The sequence below is a fragment of the Lagopus leucura genome, unplaced genomic scaffold (assembly GCF_019238085.1).
Source record: "Lagopus leucura isolate 7727_CA_CO unplaced genomic scaffold, USGS_WTPT01 Super-Scaffold_100001, whole genome shotgun sequence".
Classification (NCBI taxonomy): Eukaryota; Metazoa; Chordata; class Aves; order Galliformes; family Phasianidae; genus Lagopus; species Lagopus leucura.
Window position 1 is genome coordinate 92,655,796 of NW_024962262.1, and position 27,985 is coordinate 92,683,780.

At 40.7% G+C, this 27,985-nt stretch overlaps 1 long non-coding RNA gene across 2 annotated transcripts in view; it reads right to left on the reverse strand.

Moving 5' to 3' along the window:
* Positions 1-1,157: 1,157 nt before the first annotated feature.
* The window catches only part of LOC122178087, a 253,855-nt gene continuing 227,027 nt past the window's right edge, over positions 1,158-27,985 (reverse strand). For both annotated transcript variants that reach the window (XR_006178232.1, XR_006178231.1), the window contains exon 3: positions 1,158-1,274. This is a non-coding gene — a long non-coding RNA (uncharacterized LOC122178087). The remainder of the gene's footprint in view (positions 1,275-27,985) is intronic.

Sequence of the window (27,985 nt, forward strand, 5' to 3'; positions counted from 1 at the left end):
TGACGATTCAGAACATGACGGACACAAGTCCTACATGATGCTCAGTATGTCTGACTCCTCACTTTTAACATTCCACGCCCTTCTACTACTTCATTTTGATGTCTCACACTTTAATGCTTGTAGGTATCTCCCTCTAAAGCTGACTTCCATTTTCTTACTACCTGCTTGTCCACACAGCTCCTGCAACTCAGCCTGACTGCTGGCAACAAAGGCAGAATGCTCCAAATACCACTGCTCCTCAGACAGAGTGACTGCGGAAAATGGACGAGCCTTATCCATTGTCTTTGGGCAGAAGGACACCACTGGTGGTACAGTGAGGGTTTTTCTCCAAGACACAGGGTGAACCATGTACCAATTTGCAACTTAGCCAGTGCTTGCAAAGCTGGCTGGCATTTCAATGTAACCATAGAAGCTCTCCACCCACAGACAAGAGCCATATTCCTGAAAAGAAAAGCCCATGCACAGATGGTGAAATTTGAATGGCTTTTTCAATGAGGAACAGAGATTCATTTTTGATACAAACAGAAAACTTGATATTGAGGTGGCTGAGTGAAAGCCTAAAACTGAACATGAGGTACAAACAACTTACAACAGTATTAATTTCCCTTTGTGGGAGAGGTGCAGATATCCAACTAACCTTCTAGCTTTAAAGTCTCTGACACTTGGGATGTGATGCCCTGTTTTGTTGTCAGTTATTTCTCCTCAACCCTATGCAAATTCAGCATGAAAATGTCTTTCTTATAGCGATTTAATATCCCCCATCCATTACCCCTGCCTCCATGATTGATGTTTATTGCATATCTGTTTAGTAGTGCTGGCAGCTGGGAGATCTGGTATCTATGGCCGATGTTCCTATCTTTGTTGAGTTACTTCATCTCTTCTTCACTCAATCACAGTCATCATCTTCAATTGAGCAGCTCGTAGTGACACTTACTACACCTGTTACACCCCATACAACAAAGCTTGAATTATTTTCAGGGGACACTGCAATATGTGAATTAATAGTTACCATGTCTAACCTAAAGAATGTGGCAAATACAGTCACAAGAGTTGAATGTCACAGACCAGGTTTTTTTTTTTTTCCACCCAGTCAGCAGTGTAGATAAGCAAAACATTTGCTGCCTATACTGAAAAAAATGTGCCTCACCCACCTTGCTGGAGAAACGGAGGTGATTCATTTTCCATGGCACTGCATTCTCATGGGTCTGATCCAAGGTCTGGAACTGATGACTGGGGGTTTTCCTAAGGTTCTCCAAGCTCAGTGATTGCTGAAGCTGTTGGAAAACAAGTAACAAAGTTGACTTGGAGAAAGTCACAAATTCTGTGTTATTCCACAAATGTATACTAGGTAAGTACATCAGACCATAATTTTCTTTCTTGATACCTTCACAAGGTATCTAGCGGTGCTCCTGAGAAAAATCAGGATGCTGACTGAATACAGGTAAAGGAGCTAATTAAGAAACATGAAAGCCTCCTATGAAGTTTATTTTGTGTAGAATTAAACTTCAGCCAGAACTCTATTACAAGGTTGATAATGGTGAAATAGAATTTCAGCCATTAGCATGAAAATTCCTAAGAACTACAGGAAATCTTACAAGTTTTAGAGATGTTATGGATAGTGGCATCCTAACATTTGAAACAGAAATCAAACACTGGGAATTCACGCATCTCTTGGCATCACTGTATTTATTTGAGATGAGCTGCAGGGAAAAAGTAGTAGTAGAAAGACTCCAGGTCTTCTAAATCCTCGTGTCTTTTGGCTGCTGATCCTTTTCTATCCCTGATCACGTGTAACAAAGTGATCAGATGCACAGACTTCACAACTGATCTTAATATCACAAAGACCATCTATTATTTGGGTTGAGCTCCAACCAGGTGCTGACAGCTGGCGATTCATAACTCCCTACCAAAAGGAAGTCTCTGCGATGAGCTGTGATGGCGAGGAAATGCTCTCACTTCCCCCAGGCATTTAGCAGTCCTGAAGAAAATGTACTCTGTAGTCCTTCATTTGCCTTACAGTCCTCAGTCCTTCCAATACAGTTTTCAGAGGCCTTGGTATGCAGAAGGTGAATATACATCACTGAAAGGAACCTAATTTCACAGTCACTTTCTTGCCTTCATAATGCTAAATTCTGAGGCAATTTTGGCCTGTTGTAATACTGTAGCAAGCATAACTTAATTATTTGGCCAATTATAGTATCAGGGGATGTAACAACCATTACGTGAATGGGTGTTGAATCAGCACATTTTCCACTCCACAGTAACCAACAGGAAAGAGAGAGGAAGATGTATTAACTGAGAAAAATCTAATAAACATAATGCTACCTACAGATATGTGCTATTTAATCCCATGAAAGGATTTTATGCTTCTGTTCACATAGTAATACCAGATACCATCTTACTGAAGAAAATGATGACATCAATATATGAGTCCAACATCGGGAAAACATTTCCTTTTAAAGTCTGTATACAAACATCTTCCTTGGTGATTCTCAAATGCTGGGGGAAATAATATCTGGGTGCTGACACACTTAAGGCTAGATCCAAGACAAAAATGCTGCCACTGACTTCAGTCTGAGCTGCCCAGACAATTTTGGAAGCTTCCACAGGACACAGCACATCATCTGTCTTTGTAGAGCTCCATCAGCAGGGCTTAGAGCTGGAGTGGGATGTTAGCAGCCACTGCCACACAGAGAATGAGGATCTCGTTTCATGAGTTTAATTAAAATGTATCTGCCACACTTGTTATGCTGCTGTGGACAAGTCCAAGAGTTGATAACATGCCAAAAAAAAAAATCAGATGTTTCAATCCAGAAAAGCAAGAATAATGAATTAGAAACTGTGCTGGAAAACAAGAGGAGTGTAAAACAACAGACATGGATTAATTTTCCTCCATACCCCTCATTTTTTTTTTCTGTGTAGGGCAGGCAAGGAGACAGTTAAGTTTGTAGAAAATAAGCCAATTTTAAAATAAACAATAAATAAATTTATCAGAATCACTGAGGCTTCAGCTCAAGTGGCGAACGTTTGTACTGAATCTGAAGTTACACGGTGCTCCACAAGTGTGAAAAGCCCTTACATTATTATTAGTTGTTTCAGCTACATGCGATATTGATTATGTTAATAACCAGGACAACATTTTGAAGAGGAATTGTTAGAATTTCTTACAGTGATTAGTACATTGATTGTGATTGGCTATGCAATTACAGAGTTATTAAGGCAGCATTTGATTGTTTAACATGGCATTTCATAAGTCAATGACAATTTAAGACATCATTTGGCCTAAGTTTGAATATTCACACTTGTAAAGTAAACATTTTCTAAATCTAAAATTGTATTATTAAAGTTCATTTACAAAATAGAATCCTCCATAGAAAATGTCTTCATGGCTGTTATTCATACTAAAGGCCACAACACACATTCAAGTCTAAACGCTCTTGAAAACAATAGATACATTTATTTTAACCTCCTCTAACATGTGAATACATATTTAAACTGAATTTATTATTACTGCTCCTTCATTACAGGAAAAGATACCCTAAGAGTCACGTATTATGTAGACCTTATCCAGAGCCTACTGAATGAAATGGAAAGGGTCATTTTCTTCAGGGACTTAATACAAATCCTAAATTGGACATTTTGAAAAGTTGTATTTCACAGCATCTTAGGTTAGATTTTCATTTCAACTTCAGTGATTCTAAGTAAGAGCTGACTAGAGTGTTAATCAGATTTTTACTGCAGCTGGAAGTATCTCCCTGTACAAGATAACAATAGACATATCAGGCCATAAATTCTGATCTTTTTGTGAACTATACCTGGAATACACATTTGTTTTTCTCATGAAAAAATGGCTGACACAAGTAAGATTTCAAGATATATCAAAATCAAGAATTTATTTATATTTAGCACTGATAAACCAGTGGAGCCCTGTTTTTAGTGTTTATAAAAGCCGTGAAAAATAAAGATCAGCTGTCACATTGCGAACACCACCTATTTCACATACCTGCAGTTAGCTCTGTGGGGGCAGGTAAAACCACATTTTTGTGGGTTTTACACATCGCCACATCAGGCCTCCCAAGAAGTACAAGGAATCATGATAAATCAATCTCATCTAACTATATTTTCCAAAAGAATAACTGGACGGCACTGTGGCACATTGTGTCTCCTCATTAAAAAACTAAAAAATAGCTATGCTGAATGTGTCTCACACATTTTCGGAATGTACTGTTACATTCTACTTCCAGTTGCTCATTCCTCTTGGCCTCATTTAGTATAAAGACAACTGCTTTCATAGCCCAGATTCACACCTCAGAGTTTTAACAACTGGTGTACGGGCCCCAACAGACAAATCTGAGAGAATAGGAAAATTTCTCTTCTCAACCTGATTACATCTCCTTCCTTGAACAGCACAGGGTCTCAGGAAGCACATGGTTATCAAACCCAACACTGCTTAGACACTGCAATCTGTGCCAGGAGCCCTCTAGAAAGTCATGTACAATATTCATGACCGATGGTGATAAAACTAAACAGTATTTTTAACTCCACAAGTCCAGTAACTCAGACTGCAGACACCCACACACATTCCTCTGATCTTCTGGAAATGCCTCTGGTGGCCACTTGTCCACAGAAAATGAGAGCACCGCTCCAACTCAATGCTCTTGAACAAATGTAAGGTCTGCTCTGCATATAGGGAAAAGAGATTGCTCCAGCTCTCCACCAAGGCTAACCAAAGGAGCAAGGACATCAGCTGCAAGTAGTACAAGCACTAAGGACTGTGAGTGAGGGAAAGGTGGCCAGCATCAGGCCCTGGATTGTGCCCAGAGAAGGACAATGAAGCTGGTAAGGGGTCTGTAGCACGAGTCTTATGGGGAGTGGCTGAGGGAGCTGGGCTTGTTCTGTCTGGATGAGGCTCAGGGGGGACCTCATCACTCTCTACAACTACCTGAAAGGAGCTTGTGGTGAGGTGTGTGTGGTTGGCCTCTTCTCCCATGTAACTAGTGATAGGACAAGAGGGAATGGCCTCAAGTAGCTCCAGGGGATCTGCTCCATAATTCATAATTCTCCCAGGCACAGTGGTGAAGCTTACCAGCCTGTAGTTCCCCAGGTCTTCCTTTTTCCCTTTCTTAAAAATGGGGAGTGATGTTGCCCTTTTTCCAGACACAAAGGACTTTGCCTGACAGTCACAATTTTTCAAATATTTTGGAGAGCAACTTGGCAACTCCATCAGCCAGTTCCTTCAGGACCTTGGGATGCATGTTGTTCAGCCTCACATTTAGGTTTACAAAGCAGGCACCAGGGATATTAAGTAGCAAAGGAAACAAATATGGGACTATTTTCCCCCTGACTCATGATGTCCTCAGGTCTCCTCTGGTCTCAATAAAACCACAGAAAAGCATGCCCTGCAGGAATGCCAGGGAGCACACTGGGGAACACTATGACCACTTTACCAACCAGCCAGGAGATGGCACAAAGTAAGAGAGCACATCAGCTCAAGCAGCAAAATTTGTGTTTCCTGAACGCGTGGCAGAGTCAACTGTTGCACGCTGATAAAATGTGCAGCAGTGAGCTTTCTAGAGTAAACATAACCTCACTCACACTGAAGTAATCAGTCTCACAGCCATCCTCTGCTGGAGGGAGAAGCCATCACTGCCAAGTGGGAAAACATGACAAAAGTCAGACAAAATATGTGAGGATTTACTAATAAAGTGATTGAGGAATTAGATAAATCATAAGCATGGTAATCCATTTGTTCAGTATGGCTGAAGCCCTGCTAATTGTTTGGTACTGTATCTCACAAAAATGTATACACTCATATCAAGAATTTCCCTCCCAGACCTCTTTTGGCTAAACAGAGTTTTTCAAAAGCATTTTCCGCTGCTGCACTAAGCTCTGCTTCCATCAAAACTGCTGGAACACTGATGTGAGCAAAGCTGGGCCAGAATGCCACCCACAAAGTTTTATTTACTCAATGCAGGGTGCTGACGCTGATACCTCTGCAGCTACATGAAATCACAACTCCTGTGGCGTGTCCCTGGAGCAGCAAACTCAGGATTTCCCAGCAATGCAGAGCCTCATACAGGAGTCTGTTCCAACATGGCACAAATCTCTTTGTATGGATGACTTCTCATCAAATCCTACAGATAAATGTTTAGCTAAGAGTATCAATATTATACTAAAGCATTGGGGAAACAAAGTAATCAGAGAAATCAAGCACTAGGGGGAAAAAAAAAAGAAAAAAAGAAGAACAACAGCAACAAAAGAACAATAAAGCCTGGACATACTTCACATTCTTCTCCAAATGAGAAGTACTTGATGTTCCAGCAGCAGCCAGCTCTGCTGCTTGTCCTGCAAATCTCTGTGAGACGGCACCATCAAAATCAAGGAGGAGAAGTAATGCATAAAAATGGAATCCAGCTAATATCAAATAAAGACATAAAGGATTAAATTTAATTCTGTCCAGTAGACCCTACTGGCACAACTTACTTCTATAATCTTAATAAAAGCACAGAAGGACAACATATTCATCTGCTGCACAGGCTGAAATCACTCAAACTGTGGTTTTGTAGGAGATAGAAAAATTAGAAAATTGCATACGAAGATAATGGAGATATCTGACATGAAAGCTTTCTACACTGAACTAAAAGGCAGTAGCAAAGAATTACTCTGATCCTTAAGGTTTTTTCTACAACGACAGAATCTTGCCAAGCTGTAAGTTGACTCTGCGATTTTTAATGTATTTTAGGATAATTCATCTTCTTTTGCTACTCCCCACCAACCAATATGTCCCAGATTTTTAAACAAATGACTCAAGGCTACACGTGCACTTAATATAATGTTCTCTTTTCCTCTTCTTTCTCTCCTACACTACTGCTGCTACAATACTTAAGTTAATTGTAACAGGAAAATACTAGAAAGAAAAAAAAAAACAAACAAAAAACATTTTTTTTTCCCCTCTAGGTATGTTTATACTGGACAAGATCTTGTGCAATTAATTCCCAGTGCTGTTTTTTTGTTGTTGTTTTTGTTTTCTTTTTTTTTTTTTTTTGTTTTTCGATTGACATTGCAATATGTTTGAAATTAAATAAAAGTAATAATAGTAATAGTTATTTCTGTTTGCTTCTCATACTGAAATAATTTAGTTACTTCCTCTGTTGAGTATAAGAATCTCTGGTGCTGCAGCAAAGAAAATAATTTTTTCTTTCATTTAGTGGTCAACAACAGCTGAAATGGTGCACACGTGGGCAGTCCAGGTCTGGGAACCACAGCATCTTTAGTAAGCATCTGGAAGAAATGGTGTTTGCCAGTCCTTCAACTACACTAAGTCAAACGTTAGGTAGTTAGAGGCACTTCCTGATGCCCCTATCTGGGACGCTACGGACCAAACTCCTGGAAGTTTGATGACCTCTTGATGTGCCTTATTTCTAACCAGGAAAAGTAAAATATGACTTGGTACACTGCCCTGCAAATGTTGCTGACCTTTCCAAATAAAGACTATTGGCAAACAGAGACAGAAGGGTTTGTAGCTGGGTGTAATTCATTCAAGCTACATACACCAGGGAAGCGACACTTAACGAGATTGCAAGAAGGGTGTGTGAAAACATGTATCTGTGCTCACATGCCTGTGTGCACCTGCCCCTTTTCCTCCTTTTTTCTTCATCTCCCCAGTCTCTGAGACTTGATTTCTAATGTGCACAGAGGAACAAGGCTTTCAAAGGTACTCATCCCCTACTATTCCATGACGAAAGGAGGTGGGTAATGAAGGAAGATTTTACTGGAGTCTTTGTTGAGGGGAAGGTGGAAGTGTGAGCTGAGCAAGCATTAAAGATATCAAGTAATCTACAGAGGACATCATTCTTGAAGCACAGATTTGAAAAAGCAAAAAGCAAAACCACACACACAAACCCAAGACCCCATTTCTCCTGCAGCTGCTTTTTATAACTGCGTGTATTCTTCTGGACGGACTTCCTTTAACTCTGGAGCATACACCCAGTGGTGCATAAATTGACCTCAGTAACACTAAGTACTCTGGTGCTGTGAACAGTGTGAAGTGAGATGCAAGTTAGTGAACTGAAAGGTCGACATTAATGCGCTACTTGTTCAGCAGATGGCTAAAAGCTGTATTGTTTTACATGCTACTGATGTTAAGAACAGTTTGGTCCAGTGCTGGAAGTGAATTGTGAAGCAACAAACTTGGCAGGAGGCACAGGTAGCAGCAGAACATGGATTAACTTTTAAATGCATTTTGGAAATAGGAAAAAAGCTTTTGAAATACTACCAGTGTTTGGGTACAGAGCCTAATATATTTAGTCCATCTTTTCAAAGGAAAACTACTGGACCATGTTCCCATTGAGGGATGAGAAGGAATTCACACTTCTGCCCTGACCACTTATGCTTCCCAGACTGTTTGTCCCCATTTCCTCCCGTAGGCAGCATGTGAAATGGAGAGGAAACCTCACGGATTCAGTACCAGTGCTCTCTGTAAGCTGAGCTCACAGCTAAACAAGTGGAGGAATAAAGTAGGCAACAAATGACTGTCAGCTTAAGAGAAAAGTAGAGCTGGGAAGCTATTCATGCTTGAGAATACAGGCATAAATTACTCCAGGTAAACCACACACTATGTCAGCTACTCGGCAGGATCTCTCTTCATGCATCTTCCACCCTGCCACAACCCATGGGTGTGGCATGTGGCAAAGGTTCATTTATCCCTTTGTCCTGCAACTTCCTGAAGCACAAATGCCTGCAAGGGCTGTCTCTGGAATGATGTCACTGAAGCATCCATAGCCCTGGAAGAAATACTGCCATCATCTTTTCTCCTGAATATTATGGGCTTTCATATAGTACCTTCTTTCTTAGCACTCACTTAATACATGCTTTTATTGTCAGGAATTAATGCATCAGTAAGGAAGAAAAGAATAATTTAAGCTCTATATGTTTCTCTATTTATGTCCATTTCTTTAGCAAGAAAGCAACAAGAAAAAAGGTTTTGAGGTAATGACTACTTCAAGTATAATACCTCAATACCATTATAGATGCACCCAGAAATTCTTGGATGCACGCACAATATTCTGACTGTCCTATGCTGAAATGTTTTGTTGGTGAGCTGATGTGGTACAATCATGGCAAAGGCTTCTGGCCTATTTTACAGAGAGATAAGACACAGCAGAGAACAGGACGTGGGTTTTTGAGTTCAGGTTTGCACTTCTATGTTGAATGTGAATAATGCTTTTTCTGAAGTGATACACAGCAATAAAAAGTGGCTCTTAATTTCAGGCACACTGTCCCAGATCCACAGATTATTAAAGATTATGTTAAAATTAAACATGGTAGCTTCAGGGGAATCATCTGTTGGATATTTGTGTTATTGATATTTGATATTGATATTTCTGATTGTTGATATTTGGATAATTTGTGATTCTGAAAGAAACAGTCAGAGACCTACTGCTCCAGCTGGACTGTCACAAGTCGATGGGGCCAGATGAGATCCACCCGAGAGTGCTGAGGGAACTGGCGGAGGTGATAGCCGAGCCGCTTTCCATCATCTGTCAGCGCTCCTTGTTGACTGGTGAGGTCCCAGAAGACTGGAGGCTTGCCAATGTGACTCCCATTTATAAGAAAGGTCGTAAGGAGGATCCGGGGAACTACAGGCCTGTCAGCCTGACCTCGGTGCCAGGGAAGGTTATGGAGCAGATCGTCTTGAGGGAGATCATGCGGCATGTGCAGGGTGACCGGGGGATCAGGCCTAGCCAGCATGGGTTCATGAAGGGCAGGTCCTGTTTGACCAACCTGATCTCCTTCTATGATCTAGTGACCCATCTGGTGGATGAAGGAAAGGCTGTTGATGTGGTCTACCTAGACTTCAGCAAAGCCTTTGACACTGTCTCCCACAGCATTCTCCTGCAGAAGCTGGCAGCCAGAGGCTTGGATGGGTGCACTCTTGGCTGGGTAAGGAGCTGGCTGCAGGGCCGGGCACAGAGAGTGGTGGTGAATGGAGTCAAATCCAGCTGGCGACCGGTCGTGAGTGGTGTTCCCCAGGGGTCGGTGCTGGGGCCTGTCCTCTTCAATATCTTTATTGATGACCTCGATGAGGGCATCGAGTGCACCCTCAGTAAATTCGCAGATGACACCAAATTGGCTGGAAGTGTGGATCTGCCTGGGGGTAGCGAGGCCCTACAGAGGGATCTGGACAGGCTGGAGAGCTGGGCTGGAGCCAATGGGATGAGTTTCAACAAGGCCAAATGCCGGGTCCTGCACTTCGGCCACAACAACCCCAGGCGACGCTACAGGCTTGGGGCGGTGTGGCTGGAGGACTGCGTAGAGGAAATGGACCTGGGGGTATTGATTGATGCTCGGCTGAACATGAGCCGACAGTGTGCCCAGGTGGCCAAGAAGGCCAATGGCATCCTGGCTTGCATCAGAAACAGTGTTGCAAGCAGGAGCAGAGAGGTGATTGTTCCCCTATATTCAGCACTCGTGAGGCCGCACCTGGAGTACTGTGTCCAGTTTTGGGCCCCTCACTGCAAGAAAGATATTGAGGCCCTGGAACGTGTTCAAAGAAGGGCAACAAAGCTGGTGAGGGGTCTGGAACACAGGCCATATGAGGAGAGGCTGAAGGAGCTGGGAATGTTCAGCCTGGAGAAGAGGAGGCTCAGGGGAGACCTTATTGCTCTCTATAACTTCCTGAAGGGAGGTTGTAGTGAGCTGGGGGTCGGCCTCTTCTCTCGTGTCATTAGTGATAGGACCAGGGGGAATGGTTTCAAGCTACGGCAGAGGAGATTCAGGCTGGACATGAGGAAGTATTACTTTTCAGAAAGGGTGGTCAGGCACTGGAATGGACTGCCCAGGGAGGTGGTGGAATCACCGACCCTGGGGGTGTTCAAGGAAAGACTGGATGTTGCGTTGAGGGACATGGTTTAGTAGGAGCTATTGGGAATAGGTGAACGGTTGGACTGGGTGATCTTTTAGGTCTTTTCCAACCTTAGTGATTCTATGATTCTATGATTCTATGATTCTATGATTCTATATTTCTCCAGCTTAGAGAATGTCTAAAGAGAAAGAAGCCTCAAAAGTTTTGCTCTTTTATCATACCAAAGCCAGAAGCAGCTCAGTGTTTAACACTAATTTTACGATTTTAAACCACTAGCTTACATTTTTCAAACACAGTCAGCAATTCTATTTTATATGTTTGCAGATGAGCTACGATTCTACACCAGACAATATTTTTAAGCAGCTAAAGTGCAGTTACACTGAGAGTTGGTCGTCCTTTTCCATTCTATTGTTTGCTTTAAGAAAAGGACCTTTTTTTTCAAGAACTTGTAAATATATATATATATTATTTATTCATTTATTCACAAAGAACCTCTTTCCCTCCAGCTTTGCTGTGGTGTTAGAAACCCACGTTTATTTGCTAGCAGTGCAAATTTCTTCAGGGACTACACACTGAGACAGCCTGTAACATGATGGAGACCTGATGCCTGCTGGATGATACATTAATAGAAACAGTAAGAAACAGCACTTCCACACAGTCACATCTCAGCCTGAGAAGGACACACATTCTAAGTCTGTGTTGCTTTCTGCTTGTTATTCCATCCATTTCAAACAGACTGTGTAACTGTGTGGAGGCCTTTTGGAGGAGTTTTCCTAAATTTTCCCCAGCTGCTGGACTAAGAGAACCTTGTGATGCTTTCTTTTTCCCTGTAACACCAACTACCCCATGACTTTTAATTCAAAACAATCTATTGTACTAGTGTGACTTCAAATGTCGAGTGTGAGTGAACATAGTACATCGTCTTGCACAGAAGTTTCACTGTAAAAGCAATGCAACACTTATTGTTACAGAAATATTAGGAAAATATTCTTCTCAGAAAGAGTGGTAAGGCAGTGGCACAGGCAGCCCAGGAAAGTAGTGGAGTTACCATCCCTGGAGGTTTTCAAAATAAGGGTAGATGTTGCATTGAGTGCCATGGTTTAGTGGGCATATGGTGGTGATTGGCTGACGGTTGGACTAGAAGATCTTGGAGGCTTTTTCCCACTTTACTGACTTGATAAAATGAAGAAACCACAATGTTTAACCACCAGGACAGTTCATGTAATAGCAGGGATTTTCAGAAATGTGGGAGGGTTGCATGAACTAGAAGTGGCAGTGCAGAAATAGAATTAGCAGATTGAAGAAAGTTTAACAGGAAATATGGCAGCTCAGGATAAAAAGGGCAGGCAAAAGGCGAAACAACTTCAGTGCAGGATTCTGCTTTCTGCTCAGCAGATTTGCCAACAATTCAGGCTTGCCTAGTCAAATGCCCACTGTTCCTTTTCCAAATAAACAGATTTATTTCATTTCCAGGTGTTTTGTTTTTTTTTCCCCCACACAAACACATAGCTCCTGTGAGTTCTGTTCTGTGAGCTATGTGAGTTCTGTTCCTGTGACCAGGAACAGAAGTCAATAAGCAGGCATCTCTCTGAAGGGGAAGCTTTGAGCAGCCATTTTCTCTCCATAGTCCATGTTCAGCACAGATATTCTCAAATCCCCCTTTCCAACTGCCTGTTGGCTAGCTCTTCTCTGCTGAACTTAGTGCTTTTCTTTTCACAGCATTACAAGCTTCTCAAGCTTCCTTCCAAAAATAAAACCCCTCTCTTCACATTGTGAAGTTAGATAGGACTGCTGGATGTGTTTCATCCTCTGCAGCCTATTCTGATCCTTTCTGCTTGACAGAAAAAAAAAAATGTTTCCCTGGGGAAAATTTGACCACACACTACTTAACCATGAGCTGCTACTGGAGCTCCTTAATTGGCCCAAAGACTGAAGCAATTTTCTGCTCCCAGCATGGTTTCTACACCTGGATAAGGACACATGAAGAAGCTGCAAGAGGAAAAAGAAGGTACCACTTTCCAGGTATGTCAATCAAGTGTTAAACTTGCAATAGCAAAACATTCCTTTGAGCCAGACACTAATAACGCTTACTCTGCTCTCAAAATTGCAGACAAACCTGTCTGTAATCAGATAACATAAAAAGACCCTGACAAATGGCTGGTGACGTTTCTTTTCCTTTACGCTACAGTGTGATTGCCTGGGAAAGAGCCCCAGGGAAGCAGCTCAGCCCCAGACCAGCATTATGCCCACAGCAGCTGCAGAGCCCTGTGCTGGGTGCAGCACAGCAGCGGTTATCTCACGAGCTGGGATGCCCCACCTTGCCACACACTGATCATTCATATGCACTGCACAGCTTGACAGGTGCTGGTGGTGTAAGTTAATACTTCAGCGAATTGTTTGGTAACCTGCTCAAAAATCTTATCTTTTCATTACTTTTTTTTTCTTTTTCCTGGGTTGTTGAATAAAGAAGGCTCTGCAATGGAGATAACTTTGACAGCCTTGCTGCAATTATACTGAAATTACTGAAACAAATAAAACCTTTGTGAATCTTTTTTTTCACTTTCAAAAGTCAAAAAACATGTTGATGTTTATAGGTGTTCTCAAGAACTGCAATTCGTAGCGGTATGCTGAACATGAATAAAATCCATGTTAACAAGCAGCGTCTGTCATGCAGTCCATCTGATTTGCTTAAGTGGCCATGTTTGAGCAGCACTGCATTGAGCTGGTGAGGTATTAATTGGCAATGAGTAGGAATACACCATTTAAAACACTTTTGACTAATACGAACCTGGATAAACCTGCTTTGGCATATTTATTAGTATCCAGAATCACTGTATGACTCAATGAATGATTATCTGGGGCCATTGACAGACCTGAGCTGATGGGGCAGCCTTTTTCTGCATCTATCATGAGATGACTTCAGGTGGGTGGGTGGGTGTTTTTTCAGCACTTGTATGAACTGCTAGACTGATAGCCCTGAAGAACACTTCACCTTCAAAACTGGTTGGGTCCTTTTTCATGATGTACTTTAAACAAGGCTCAGGGCCTTAATGCTAAAGAGCAGACAGGGGAGTGCCTTGGTGTTCATCACACCATCAGCCTCTGAGAGGAGACAGTTAAGAAGTCTATTGAGACATTTATTTGCAATGTAAAAGGGACATGTACCTGGGACATACTTCACGTATTATATCTGTGGTGTGTATGCTCAATACAGAATTGGTAATTTTAAGTATCTTACAAACTTTATGTACTGCATACCTGTATTTGCTTTACATTGTTTCTGCCCCTTAAGAATTAAGTATCCCTACAGAGATATCAGTGAAAATTTTGGGGAGAAAATGCACAAAGCAAACTCCCTGAAGACAGAGAATTTCTCTCTCTTTCCTTTTTCCTTCTTGCAAAGGGAATTAATGTACAACTTGTTTGAAATTGAAGTAAGCTTTGCAAATTCACAGTTGTGTACTAGCCTCATCCAGGTCAGTCTAAAATAACTGATTAAGCCTATTTTTTTGAACTAGAACAAACCAGACCTGTTATACAGACCTCCTCCTTCTTCTTTATAAGCTCATCACATCTCTCTCATCTCCTGTATGTTCCTAATCTTACTTTGGTCCAGTCAGAGGGCACACTTGTCTTTCCAAACTGCACCTGGAGGAGAAGCCCCCCCAGAACAGCGAGGAGCAGCTGATTTCAGAAGGCCTGAAAACCTACACCCAAAAGACCAGTCTTTAAAACGTGACAAGAAGCCATGGAAACTGACGTGTCAGAACAGGACACAGAGGAGTGAACCCTACAGACCTCCTTGCCACAGAGAACTATCTCCTTTGGCCTTTCTCAGCATGATGTGGAGTAGTGGATCGATTAAATGAACCGGAGAGCCAAACGGCGGCCTGTGTGCCGAGCAAGAGTCATGTTTGCGAGTTTTAACAACTCTGCCTGCCAGGGCTTCTTTCTGTTGACAGCGGAGAGGATCAGTTCGGGGCTGTGCAGATCAAGCCAACACTTGTTGGATTGTGACCGAAGGAAGGAAATAGGAGCATCTTGAGGGAAGGGAAGTGTCACTGTTTGTGGAAACAGAGTAAAAGCATAGCATGAGGAAAAGGGAAGATAACAAAAAGTCCTTGGAATTTGCAGTCAGCGTCTAAATTTCACATGCCGTTCTCCAGCCTAAAAAGCATGTGTACTCAACCATAAGGAACAGGACTGCAGCTGAGCTCTTGACAGAGCTGTAATAGAAAGAGAAACATAGCAGGGACAGGGAGCATTAGTGAATATTTTCTTTTATTATTCACTGCTTTCTTGAATTCTTATTAGGGAATTAATAAACACATATGGTTTGCAGAACAAATCCAGGCACTAGGAACTTTCCAGAGTATTTTTTTTATTACTAATGGTAATTATGCCCACAGGTGAAGTAACAGCTGAGTGACTCAAGTTACCCTGCTGTTTAATTTAATCAAAGGAGCCGTGAATCCTTTAACGAGACCTTTTAGAAAAAGGACAAAGATAATTTCCCCTATTATTGGGATACAAAGAACGTGGTGAATTCATTTCATAACACTTAATATACAGCTAGAGCGTATAAAGAGAAAAAGAGTAAAGGAGAAGGAATGAATAAAGTCACTTGAAGGTATGTTGACTTTCTGTCTCGAATTTTGTGGCACATTCTCAAATCATTGCCACAATCTACAGGGCTTATAGATGCTATGAATTAGTCAAAACAATTACGATTGAATTTAACATAAAAAAGCATTTGGCTTCTACTTGTCTTTAAAGCACACAAAACACACCAGGAGGAGGCTAAACCACATCTACCAGCACCAAATATTAGGAAGCTAGGTTCAGATTTCATTGTTTCTGCTGTTCCAAAGTCTGAGACTTACAGAATATATAGTTGGAAAATGTGGGAATCAGAAGAAGTGGGGAAATCTACTGATCCTTAGTATGTTCTCTGTCTCTTTCCAAAGTGAATTCGAGGCTAGGCGATTATTTGAGAGGTTAGAACAAACCTGGTATTTAATAAACTCTGGCAGATTTCAAGTACTTCTTGAGCACTGATATTGCTAAAGAAAGTAGTGTAAAAATAATCTATAGTTAATCAATAAATCAGCTCAGTGCTACTGCTGAGTTCTTTGATTTATAAAAATATTGAGAATGAACATAGCAGCTCCACTGTCAGACCAGAAGTTCCAACCCCTCATGACCATAACAAATCTCTTCACTGTTTTCTTATCATCTACTGGGAAGAACTTAAGGTTAATGAAGAAAATATAAGGAAAGAGGCAAACAAAAACAGTATTCAGCCTGTCTCCTGAAGTGAGCAGCAAATAGCAATAATCTTCACAAACCACAGAAATATCCTTGAATGACTGATGACTCTCTTGATTACAGAGGAGCCTGGGGGGACTCCCCAGTTTTTAGCAGCACTGCACATAGGAGCACAGCCACTCCTACTGATGCTGGCTCTTTTACACATGGGGAAATCACAGTTTCTGTGCTTAGCTTGCTGAACAAACTCTGCCCTAGTACTTGGTTGCCCACCCACTCAAGTGCGTGGCATATGGTTATGGTTCCCTCACTGCCAAAACTTGTGCTCCTGCCCTGGGATTTTGGAGGGAGACATGGGAGAAAAGCAAAGGCTGCATGCAGTCACAGAGTAGGTCAGCAGCAAATACAAAAACAGAATCATTTTCTACCTGAGGTCCTTCCTTTAGTGTCTGGCCCAACCTAGAAAATCAAAGAATTAACAAGGGTCAGAACCTTTGACTCAAGAGCTTATCTACAGAAATATTTCTTATGTTAAAGACTAATTAAGGTCAATCATACCATACTGTATGTGCAAAGACCTGTTAAGTCAAACTCTTGGGAAGAGCTGGGTTGATTTCCACAAGAGACTTGTCAGTATTTTGTTCAAAGTACTTTCAAAATCTGCAAGCAGCATGGAGATTTTAGCAGTTCTTTTGCAGATGTTTCAGATGTCCTTCCACCAGAAAACTGTAACTGTAAACCTATGTCCATTTAATTTTCATATGCCCACACATGTTGATCACATTGGGTTATATTTCTTTTATTCCTACGTGCTTGCACACCGCAAACATTTGTAGTTTATTATAATGCTTTTTCTCCTTATTCATTAAGTAATCCAATGCATCATTAGGTAAACAATCAAATATTTTCTCTTAGCTCTTCCTTTACACTCCCAATATTCTACTTCCTAATGAAGTGCCTCCGATTTCTTTCTCTCTTTGGTAACACAGTTTAGAAGGCAAAATGCAACTCTGTGTAAAATATGCTACTGAATTTTCCTTCCTCTCCATCTGAAAGATCAACTCCCTTTTTGGTATCTTAGTAAAAGAACAAGACCCTTGACACTTACAAAGAAGATTGAAGTTGCTAAGCTCCGGGAAAAAATAAAAGAGATCTTGCCCTTCATTTACATGACTGAGGATAAAGGAGCAGATCAGTGGGCAGCACAGCATCACTGGAAAAAATCTGAGGTCCAGGTTCCGTTATTCTGAGCAATAACAGAGGTTATATTGCTGCAAGAAGTCCACGAGTTAAGACTGGGGCACAAAGGAAGCTAGGATGTACTGCCTTTTCAATTAATAGGTGACAATAAAATGACAGCGTCAGCTAGGATGTGCCAGGGGCATTGGCAGCTTCACCCCATTCTCCTTCCTTCCTGCACAGGACAAGTTCCTGCAGCTGCACCTGCTGCAGGCTGACACTCCTGGGATGTCAACTGCTGCCAGCTCCCTTGGTTCTGGAAAACAGCAGCTTCCCAGAGGCACACCTGCACCCCTCAGCCTGTGAGAAGGGGCCAAGGGAGTCCTCCCTCAGTACCAAAGTGAAGGCGGGTGAAACTTGTCTTCACTAATTAATCAGTGATAATTTTACTCTTTTGAGTATGAAGATGGGTCTGTCCAGTTCTGGCTTCAGGAGTGTCAGAAATGAAGGCCGGCATAACTGCTCACTGCAATTTGTATCTGTACAGCCTTCATCGTGCTTGTTTTAAAACACCAGTACTTTCCGAAGGAAAAGAAAACATCCTTTGCTGCCTGGAATTTTCCATGGTTGCACTTTGCCTAGTGGTGATTTGTCCCTCTGAAGAAAACTTCAGTATTATATAATATTTTTAAATTCTGTTGTTTGTATCTACCAAGGCAGACAGATAAATGGGGAGACAAATAAATGAAAGAACAGCCTGAGATTTTTATCAGCGTGTACAGCCAGGATGACTCAATGATCAACTGCTCTGGAAAGTTTTAGACTTTCATTCATTGAGCATTGCTGAAATTCCAGGATGACTGGGGGGTCATCCTCAAATCTTTCTCTCAAAGGAAAAACCTAATTTTAAGAGAGGGTGTGACTGAAAGTACCTATGGGGAATGCCATTTCTAAATTTGAGTTCCTGTCAAATTGTGGTTTCACGAAGAGCGAAGTATTTGAATAACCTCTTGAGGAAACAATTTTTGTCAACATTAAGGAATATGCACAAATATTAGTAGTTTAAATTCCACAACTTTGAGTCCCACTGTTAATATTTAAATACAATACAATGTACTTGTAAAACAATGTTATCTGGCTATCTGGACAGCCATTTTAATGAACATTTGACTACCTAAGGTCCATGCTTCCTTTTTGAAAGTATGTTGATTCCACCCTGAAACAGATCTAAACTTACTCTCCTCACTGCTACATCAAGTATTTTTCTTTGTTATTCCATAATTCTTGCATACACAGATACTACAGTAGCATCATTTAAACAATACAAACAGTAACTTGCACAGAACCTACATGTACACATAGTCTGTAAAAGAGCTGGAAGTCTGGTCCATCAAGATGAACAAGATTGTCTTGTCATAAATGTATTTTTATTGTGAGGCAGTTTCTGTGTAGACAATTTAATTATTGGATTGAGCAATAAAATTCCCACAACAGTGAAGGCTGGCCAACCGACCTCTTTCTCACTTTATTAACCTCCTGAAACTCAAGGCACCTGTTCCAAACTCACAGACTTTTAAAGAAAATAAAGAATATCGGAGGACTTGACACTTTGCCACTACCTTGTCCTCATATTTCATTTAAAATAAACCCCCCAAATGCCTTTCATTCTGTGTGACAGATACATTTGCCTGAAGCTGTTATGAGAAAGAATGTAGAACACCTCTTCACAAAGTAGATTTTTTTTCCTAAAGATATGATCTCAAGAAAAAAAAAATGTAGAAAAAGTGTACTGATTGTCCATACCCAGAGGCTAAGAGGATAAATCCCTTTGTTATTGATCTGCTTAGGCTAGGAATTCAGGAGATGCACGTGTGTTTTTGCATGTCTGTGCTTTGCTGGTTTGTACTGAGCTGCTTCTGGGACAGAGATGAAAAGCTGTCAGAAATGAAAAGCTAATTTCAAGGGTCAGTCCTAAACTTATTTTTTGATCTTAATATTGCAGATGCCTACAAGTTGTGACAGACAGTGTGCCAGTGGTCTACAGGCAGCTCCCAAAGCATGACCTCATACCTCACTGAAGGAAAAGAGTTATTCAAAAGGAGAAGAGCCGTTCGTTTCATTTTTTTTTTGTTGTTTAAAAATAATATTATAAACCCTGTGTCATGGGATTTAGGGCATCAGCTCATCTGCTTTAGTGGTTCAGCTCACTTATCCACTGAGATCAAATTCTTTGCTGAAGGAATTTCAAATAAAATTAACCTCCTGTTTCTTCTGGAAGAGTTAGGGATCTCTTTTCTCCCCACTGGCTTGGGGGAACTTGTAATGTGTTGTTATTGCACAGGGCTTGCTCTGTGCTGCCTGCTAAGTGGAAATTGGCATGGCAGGGAAACTTAGGCACAGGCTGTTCAGTGGTCGTGTCCTAGCAGCAGATTGCTACAAGTTCTGAACTACAAAGGAACAACACTTTCTGCTATAACATTAAGAATTTAAAATAAATTATGAAATAAAAATCCTTGCACATAATCCAACTGATGAGCATTTTGGAGCCTGGAAGCAGCAGGTACAGCTTAAGACTCAATCTGAAGAACTCACATCAAGAGAGAACACAATGAGACAACTGGGCCCAAGACTAAGCACTCTGAACATTACTTCTCTGCAAGCAGAGAAGAACACTACTTCCTGATTTTTTTTTAGTTCTGGCATGCACAATTTGCTTCTGACTTTTCCTCAAAAGAAATTCAGCTTTCATAACAGCATACTGATAGGCAAGGAGATGAAACTCCTCTGTTTAGCCATGCAAAGGTATATCATGAATGCAGGTATAAAAATATCAACACAAGTCCTAATTCCCAGCTGACTATTACACAATACAAATTCTTCAGCAAAAGATTGGTCCCTCAGTTGCAAAATCCCCTTTAAGCAAAGCCAATGTTCTAACACGGTCACTTGCTTTTCACTTGCAGAGGTGAACCAAATCCAACATCCATGATGCTAGGATGTGCTGTTGTCCGTCATCTTTATGCCAAAGTGAGTAGCCTCCTCTAGGTGTAAAACACAATTAACTTGCACATGAATGAGTCACTGAATGATTTCAGTTCTCTGAAGAAGTTGGTATTTCTTGCTCTTTCCTTCAGGTACTCTACATGCCCCAAAGACACATATGATTATATTATGTATTATGTCTTGTTCCTAAGGGTCAGTATATCATCAACAGAAGAAATATAGCTTATTGTCAACTTTCTGCATGCATCACTTGCAATTCTGTCCCATGGGCACTTGCTGATTGAACTAATCTCAATAATAAAGGTAGAAATATACATTCCTAGAAGACTATTATTATATGTAATGCCCCGTAGTCATTGAAAAAGTATGACTTTAAAAGAATGAAACTAATGCTTATGTAGTGGCAGGAAGATACTGCCTTTTAAAAAACACACATATCTGCAGCGAGTGCTAAGCTGTTATTACATGTAAAGCAGCTGCAGAGAAAGTGATAGCGTTAAGGGCATTAGAACAAAGATTATCTGTTCCCTGTGATTAAATCCTTTCCCCTGCTTTATACCAGATGACTCCTCAGGTCACGTGAGTCCAATTCAAGCACCATTCCTGAAACCAGCCTGAAGAGGTTGGAGCCAGACAGCGGACCCCCCTCAGCCTACAGGGATTTCATTGTTCTGTGGTTTCCATCCTGTCTTTCTCTGTAGGAGTGGAGAACTGTGACTGATTCCAGACAATATCCAGGAACAGGCTGCTCTCTGCACAGCTTCCACTTTCTGCACACCTTTTTCCAGTGACCTCTCATGCATTTGGCATGACAACACACAAATATCTCTTCCTTGCCAAAACTGACGGATTATTCATATCCTTGTTCTTACGGCTGCATGACAGAAAAATACAAAATACACTCTCTCATGGTCTCTGAAATGGGAGGATCTGGCTCCCACATAGTGAGCTCAGTGCCAGGCTGTTCTCTGCATGGGTGGGGATAGAGGAATGCATCAGTGGATGGGTTGAAACAGTCACTCCTCAACTGCCTTTCATCAGCCTGTCAGTCTGGACAGGCTATAGGATTAGCTCTACACTCTCTGATTCAGCTCTCCACTTAATCTGACACCATCGCACCTATTGCTATTTTGCTAGAAGCAGTTACACAAGTTTAAAAACAAATAAAGGTTTTGCACGATCCACAGGGAGGGGAAGAGGGACTGCTACTAGTTCAAACTGTGATGCACATTATCAGTGATAAAGGAAAGAAAAAAAATGTTACAGCTGTTAGGTGGTTTGTGTAAGCTGCTGGTCTCGGTCCCATTAGGAGGGGAACATCTATCCACAAGGATGCCCTTAGCCTGGTAAGAGATGTTTAGCAGCTGGAGGGCAGGAAGGCTGAACTTACTTTCCTCCAGTTAGGGTCCCTCTGGATTAGAGTTAGAAGCAAAAAAGGAGATAATGACGGAGTCAGACCTGAACTGCAACGCATCCCTTTAGTGCCTGCAAATCAAAGGCTGACCCAGGCCAGTGTCCTTCCACTCCAACTGTTCTTCCGATGGCCAAGGTAGCTAGCTCTCAAGGAAAGCAACGTCTGACATTTACAACTTGTTTCCCTTTATAATCACACTTATTTTTCAGCTTGCAAGGCAAGGTTGTGTCTTATGAAACAACACTGAAAGAAGAAAGAAAAAGTAAAGAAAGAATTTTTATCAGTATGAATAAAGTTCTTGCTTTACAGACATTGGTTCATTTAACCTCATGTTAAAATACATACTTAAATCCCAAAAAGGAAGTTATCTCAGTCAGACATGCAGGAAAAGCTGTTGTACACTTTGTACAGCAAACTATTTCCAATAGTCTGTAAGAGTTTTGTTTCCTCCCCTGATAGTCTGGTGGGTTGTATTTTCCTTGGCCTCCCTTGCCAGCTTATCCAGTACCCTCTGCTCTCCTGCTCACTACCATCTATTTTCCCACCTGACAGATGCTTCTAGCACACAATACTCTTATACAGCATCTCTAACCACATTCACACCATTCTGCTCTATCTTCATTAGTACCCTACTCTCTCTTCCTAATACTTCTCTTCATTTGTCATTGACATTTTCCTTTTCCTTTGTCTACTTTGTGTTTTTTTCTTTTTTTCTCCACATGTGCCTTTCATTTGCTTTCTATTGTGGTAGAGATTTCATTTGAATGCAAATTTCAAAGTAAAATATTGTAGCTCCCAAATGCTACATGCACACTCATAGTTGTACAAGACTGAGACACTTCTCATCTCTTTTCTTTTGTTCTAGGTTTTCCTAATTGCTCTGATGGTTTCTTTCTATCTCCAGATTAGTCTTTTATTTCCTTCTTTGATGCTGTTTTTGCTAATAGCATAATTGGTTTTCTTTGATGGTACGTTAAACACTTTTCTTTTTATCAGTATTTAAAGTTTGATTGATGCTGAACTTCTTCTGTCACCATTTTCTTTGAGTGTTATTTATGCCTCCCCTATTCCTGTTACGCTGTTCTATTCCATCACCATTTTCTGAAAATACTCCTCAGATGTATCATCAGAGGCTGCTTCTCTCACTAGACCAAATAATCTTATCTCTTTCGTTAGAGCAAATACCAAAATCATGAACAGTGCACGCCTGTGAGTTCAACTACACAGGGACCATTTATTTGTATGTTTATTTTTAACTTGAGGGACTACTAAGGGCCTCGCTGCCAGTATTTCACACCTTGATTATGCAAAAGAAGAGATAAGCAGGTTTAATTAATTGCAATTTAGGGCCTTTCCTCATTGCATGAATAACGTAAGTAGAGGTTTCCTTGTCTCCAGCCTCACAGCTAAGCAGTGTGAATGCAGAGGTCTCCTTTCCTTTTAGCTCAGCCATGCCCCAACTGAGGCTAAGTAGAACACTACAGGTTCTCCTTTTGAAGGAGTCTACACATCTGCAGTCAATTCATTGAAAAATTATGTTGGTGACCTTTAATTCTGACATGAACAGCCACCATACACCATTTGCCATGAAGTATTGTCAAATGAGAATGTTTTATCAACTTAACTCTGAAAATTGGAAACCTGAAGCATTGGAATTTAAATAGCACCCTGATAAATACTGGGAGTGGTAAAAATGATAGTTCCGCTTATTCCACCACAACCTGGGACCTCATTTTGCACGTGAAGAAATACACAATTAACTCTGGGAAGCAGTGAAGTTACAAGACCTACCAAAATGGTTTCTAGAGAAGAAAAAGGGTATGGAAGATTTAAACTAATAGTTCTGCTCTTGATAGTAATTGCCCCAGGCTTAGCAATTCCTCACAGACAATTCAATTAAATGCTGACAGAAACACAAATAGAGCTCACACGGTCTTCTAGTTCTTGCAGCACTGCACTGATGTCATCTTGTCTGGAAGATACTGCAAAAGTCTATTCTTATTGAATATATAACAGCTAAATTATACAGAGGGGTCCAAAGCAATTAGAAAAACAATGTCCCTATGCTTCAAAACTGGAGTTTCCTGATTTCCAGAACTGACATTGTTGTAACTGGGAATCTCAAAATGAATGATGAATAGTCCTGCATTCCAAACATTTGACGGGTTTTGTGTCTCTCCTCTGTGGGTTTATGCTTGCATTCGTGAGGAGTCTCTGAAGTAGAATGCACTTGTTGTTTACTGAAATTAGCAGCAATGAATCACCCATACTGGATTATTTTCAGGGTGGAAGTAGTTTATTTTTTCTAATCTCCTCTTATTGCACACATATCTGTCTTTCTAAATTTCATCTTGACAATGAATATCATTGTTACCACTCGTCTTTGCTGACTTAATGATAGAGTAAGGCATTAGTACATACACATATATAAAATATCAATCACAATTTTGAAATGCCAGTGCTTTTAATGGTAACAACTGTTTGAAAAGCAAGGCAAAATAGCTTTGTAGAGACAGACAAATAGTCAAGAAAAAAGACCAAGTCTTGTAATTTATAATAAATTCAGAAAGCATTAAATTTGGGCTAGTTTTAAATTTGTGATTTAAAAAAAATCCGAAACAAGTATACCAATGATTAACTTAAAAGCAGACAGACTGAAAATTTACATACTGCATTAGGATAAAGAAAAAGTTTGAAAGCATTTATTGCAATATTAACAGCAAGCAGCTTAAGGAAATATTTCAGTCTTCTGAAAACGGAGCCTTATAAAATCAGGTTAAGCTTAAAAAAGTCTCAAAAGCTGTTAACACATGGAAGTGCCCATTTAAGCCTCTCAAACAGCTTGAATTCTGACCACCAGTAATATTGTTGCAGAACAGTATTCAAAAGCCTTGTAAAATACTTGATGCATGTTTGTATTTACCACGTCTGTATCTTCTTAAGTTTTGGCCAAGCTGGTTACTGCCAATGACGTATTTCTGATTGAATCAGATACTTGTTATTAGTGCTTGGCCAATAGCTACAGAAATAGATAGACTGCTGCCTATCAAAATAGTATTTTTCTCTGTGCATCATAAATTTCCATATGTATATTCCTGTTAAAGCTTTACCACAAGATTCTGCAGTAACACAAAAATATTTAATATTCCAAACTCCAGCAAGTGCTGCAAGCCATAAAAGCAACTTGAATCCAGTTTATTCCGACCTTGCTTATCTCAAATAGTATCCCACAAGGCAAGCAAACAGAATAAGTGGTGTTATAATGGCTTTATGAGGGTATAAGTTTCACAAAATTTTCTTGATGCACTTGCAGTTGGGCAGCTTTGTCAAGAATTTTGTCCTCAGATCAACCCTTTTTCATTACCTGAGGCTTTTTACACTCTTTCTTTCATAACTAAGACTATATCTAGCTATGCTTACTCTTTCCAATGTTTCACTTACTAAAAAAAAAAAAAAAAAGTTAAAAAAAAGTGCCAGCAATCCAAGCTGGTTTTATTTTTGTATCTCTCAGCAAGTTCTAATAAAGTAAATTGAGCAATATTCCCAGTTTATTGTATTGATAAACAGACTGTAAAGTGTTTTATGATATGGTACTTCCCGTATGAAAGACACTAGACTAACATAAATTGCAATTGTAACTGTAAAGCACTAAAATATATTTTTCCTCTAGGGCTCTCTAGTATATCTGGCTGAAAAAAAATAAAAATAAAATAAAATAGACTTGTTTATTGTATATATTTTTTGTAGTGTAATTAAATGTCTCTATGGTTTCCACTCAGAAACAAAATCCTCTTTCCCTACTCCAAGCAATCTGAAGGCACACAAATAAGCATACAGAGCTGTCTTGTTCCAAATTGGAGGTGAAGAAACACTTTATCTTAATTTTTCTCTAGACTGTCTCCAGAGGAGCAGATCTCTCAGCACACACTGCCCTATCGTTTCCAGGCCATACTAGAAGTCATCAGGATCTGAATCAGTCTTTCCCACTGTTCCTGTAATGTTGTCCTATTATCATTTGTACCAGTGCAAAAATTTCCATTCTCCACCCAAGCTGGACTCAAGTGGATTCCTTGTGGTGATTACTTTGGGTCTCATCCAAAGCAAATACAAAGGCATTTTCCCCGTGACTAAGAGTTGTGAATGTGAACAGCTCTATACCCCAGGGAATGCAGAACAGGCACAGGGGCTTTGCCCACTGCCAGTGGTGTTGAACCAACAACTGGAACTACTGAAGCCACAGAAGAGCACTGCCTTGCCAGTGGGGTCTGCAGCCCTGTTCGCCCGAAGGTGACTGCATCACTGCAACAGCCACACTGAAACTGAGGACAAACTTGGGCCTCGGTAGTTTTGTTTTACTGGAGAAAAGAAGAAATTGGCAGGGATGTGGCAATGTAATTACATGCTCCTGAGAGGTTTCACTTTGCACACAGCAGCTACGTTTTGAAGCTCAGCTCTTCAAAGACACCCGGAACAAGTCTGAGCGCTCTTACAACGTTCACCAGCAGTACAAATACCGAAGTCCCTGGAACTACTGAAGGAGTGGGGAGGGAACAGTGTGAATCAGAGCAGCATCCAGACCCAACTGTCTTTGCTCCGTAAATACAATCCTTCAGTTTATGCAGCCCTGCTTTAACGGCACTTCCCAGCTAGTCTTCCCATTAGGAATGAAGTGCTAATGGAGCTGTTACAGTCCTTCTACAGACAAAAGGCAGCAGCAGAAATAATGGCTAACTGGGGAGAGAATACTCACAGAAAAGTCAGAGGACAGGTAATGGATCTTTGAAATAAAGGTGGAGGTGAGATACTTACAAAATTAACCTCCTCTTTTGTTTTGGTCTTCCTTTAATAAAATGGTGATAAATCCATTAACTGTTTTAAGGTTCAGAGCAGCTGCATAATGAATGTGCCAGAATACACAGCAAAGTGCAAATTTGCCATTACACTTCAAGAGCTTGTGCTCCTCTCTGAATGAGATGGAGGATTATACAAGCACAGAAACACTCCCTGGAGTAGCTGAATGGTAGACTTAAGGCTGAAACAGCCGCAGTTAACTCCTGATACATGTTTAAGCACAAAATGTTAAACTCTTCTTTAGATACAGATTGTTGTAAGACTTCGCTGTCCTTAGGGAAAATTTGAGAACGAGCTTCTCTGACAACTCAACAGGACACCTAAAAAAGTAAACAAAAAAACCTCTCCCTAGTCCGTATGAATGGCTTCTCTTTGCTCCCCCGTTGCTCTTTCTAGATCCTAAAACTCTTATATTTCAGGATTCACTTTGATGTTAGCCTCTCCTAGATCTCTCTTGAGCAATAATGTATATCAGATCTGTACCTGAATTTTTAATTTTTAATTCTAAAACATTACGGCATCATGTGTGTTCTCCACTTCTTACATTTGCCTAAACCATCCCAATCTTTCTTGAGCTATTTATTTTTCTCATTCTGTGAACATTTTATAGCAGATAGTAACCTCACTGCTCTATCACACAGGATGAGTATTTTGCATCGATTCATTCTTCAAACAGAGAGTCATACATAACAGTTTGGACATCCATGAGGCAGAACTTGTCTCACATCCTTCTCTCTTTGTGTTCATCATTATATTACACTGGCTCAAAACAGCCAGCTTCTTCAGTCCTAGACTCTGAAAAGGACATGTCTTTCAATAAAGCAACATATGAGAAAAACACAGAATTCAAAGTTTGCAAAGTTGAGCCTACACATCTCTGACAAAGCTGTAGTAGCAACAGTGGAGAATCTTTGTATATTCTCAATGAAGAATACTTATCTCCTACAATCTCTACAGAATGTCTGAAGAAGAGAAAGTAAGACATAAAACTCAGCAAACACACATAACAGGAGTATACAAAATCTCAAGTAGCGAGAGAGTTCAGTCTTAATTAATCAGAACAACCTGTAAGTTGGGCCATTGTAGCAAGGTCCCTCTTGGTCAGGAGAATGGGCCAACTGTGCTGAGGTTGCCTTTAGGCGACAGCCAGCATGTGATAACTATGACTTCTCACCACTACCCTGAAGGTAGGAAGAAGTGTGCACTTGCGTTGACACACCAGTGAGAAAAGAAGGGAAAATGAAAGAAGATATCTCAACAACTCCACTTCACCTCTTCTTCACATACACACATTTATTAGAGGACAAATGAAAGAAAGACACACTGCCACAACACGCTTTGTGATGCATGATCCAAATTCATCTGTGTTCTTTTAGACAATATCACAACACAGCCTCCCTCAAATA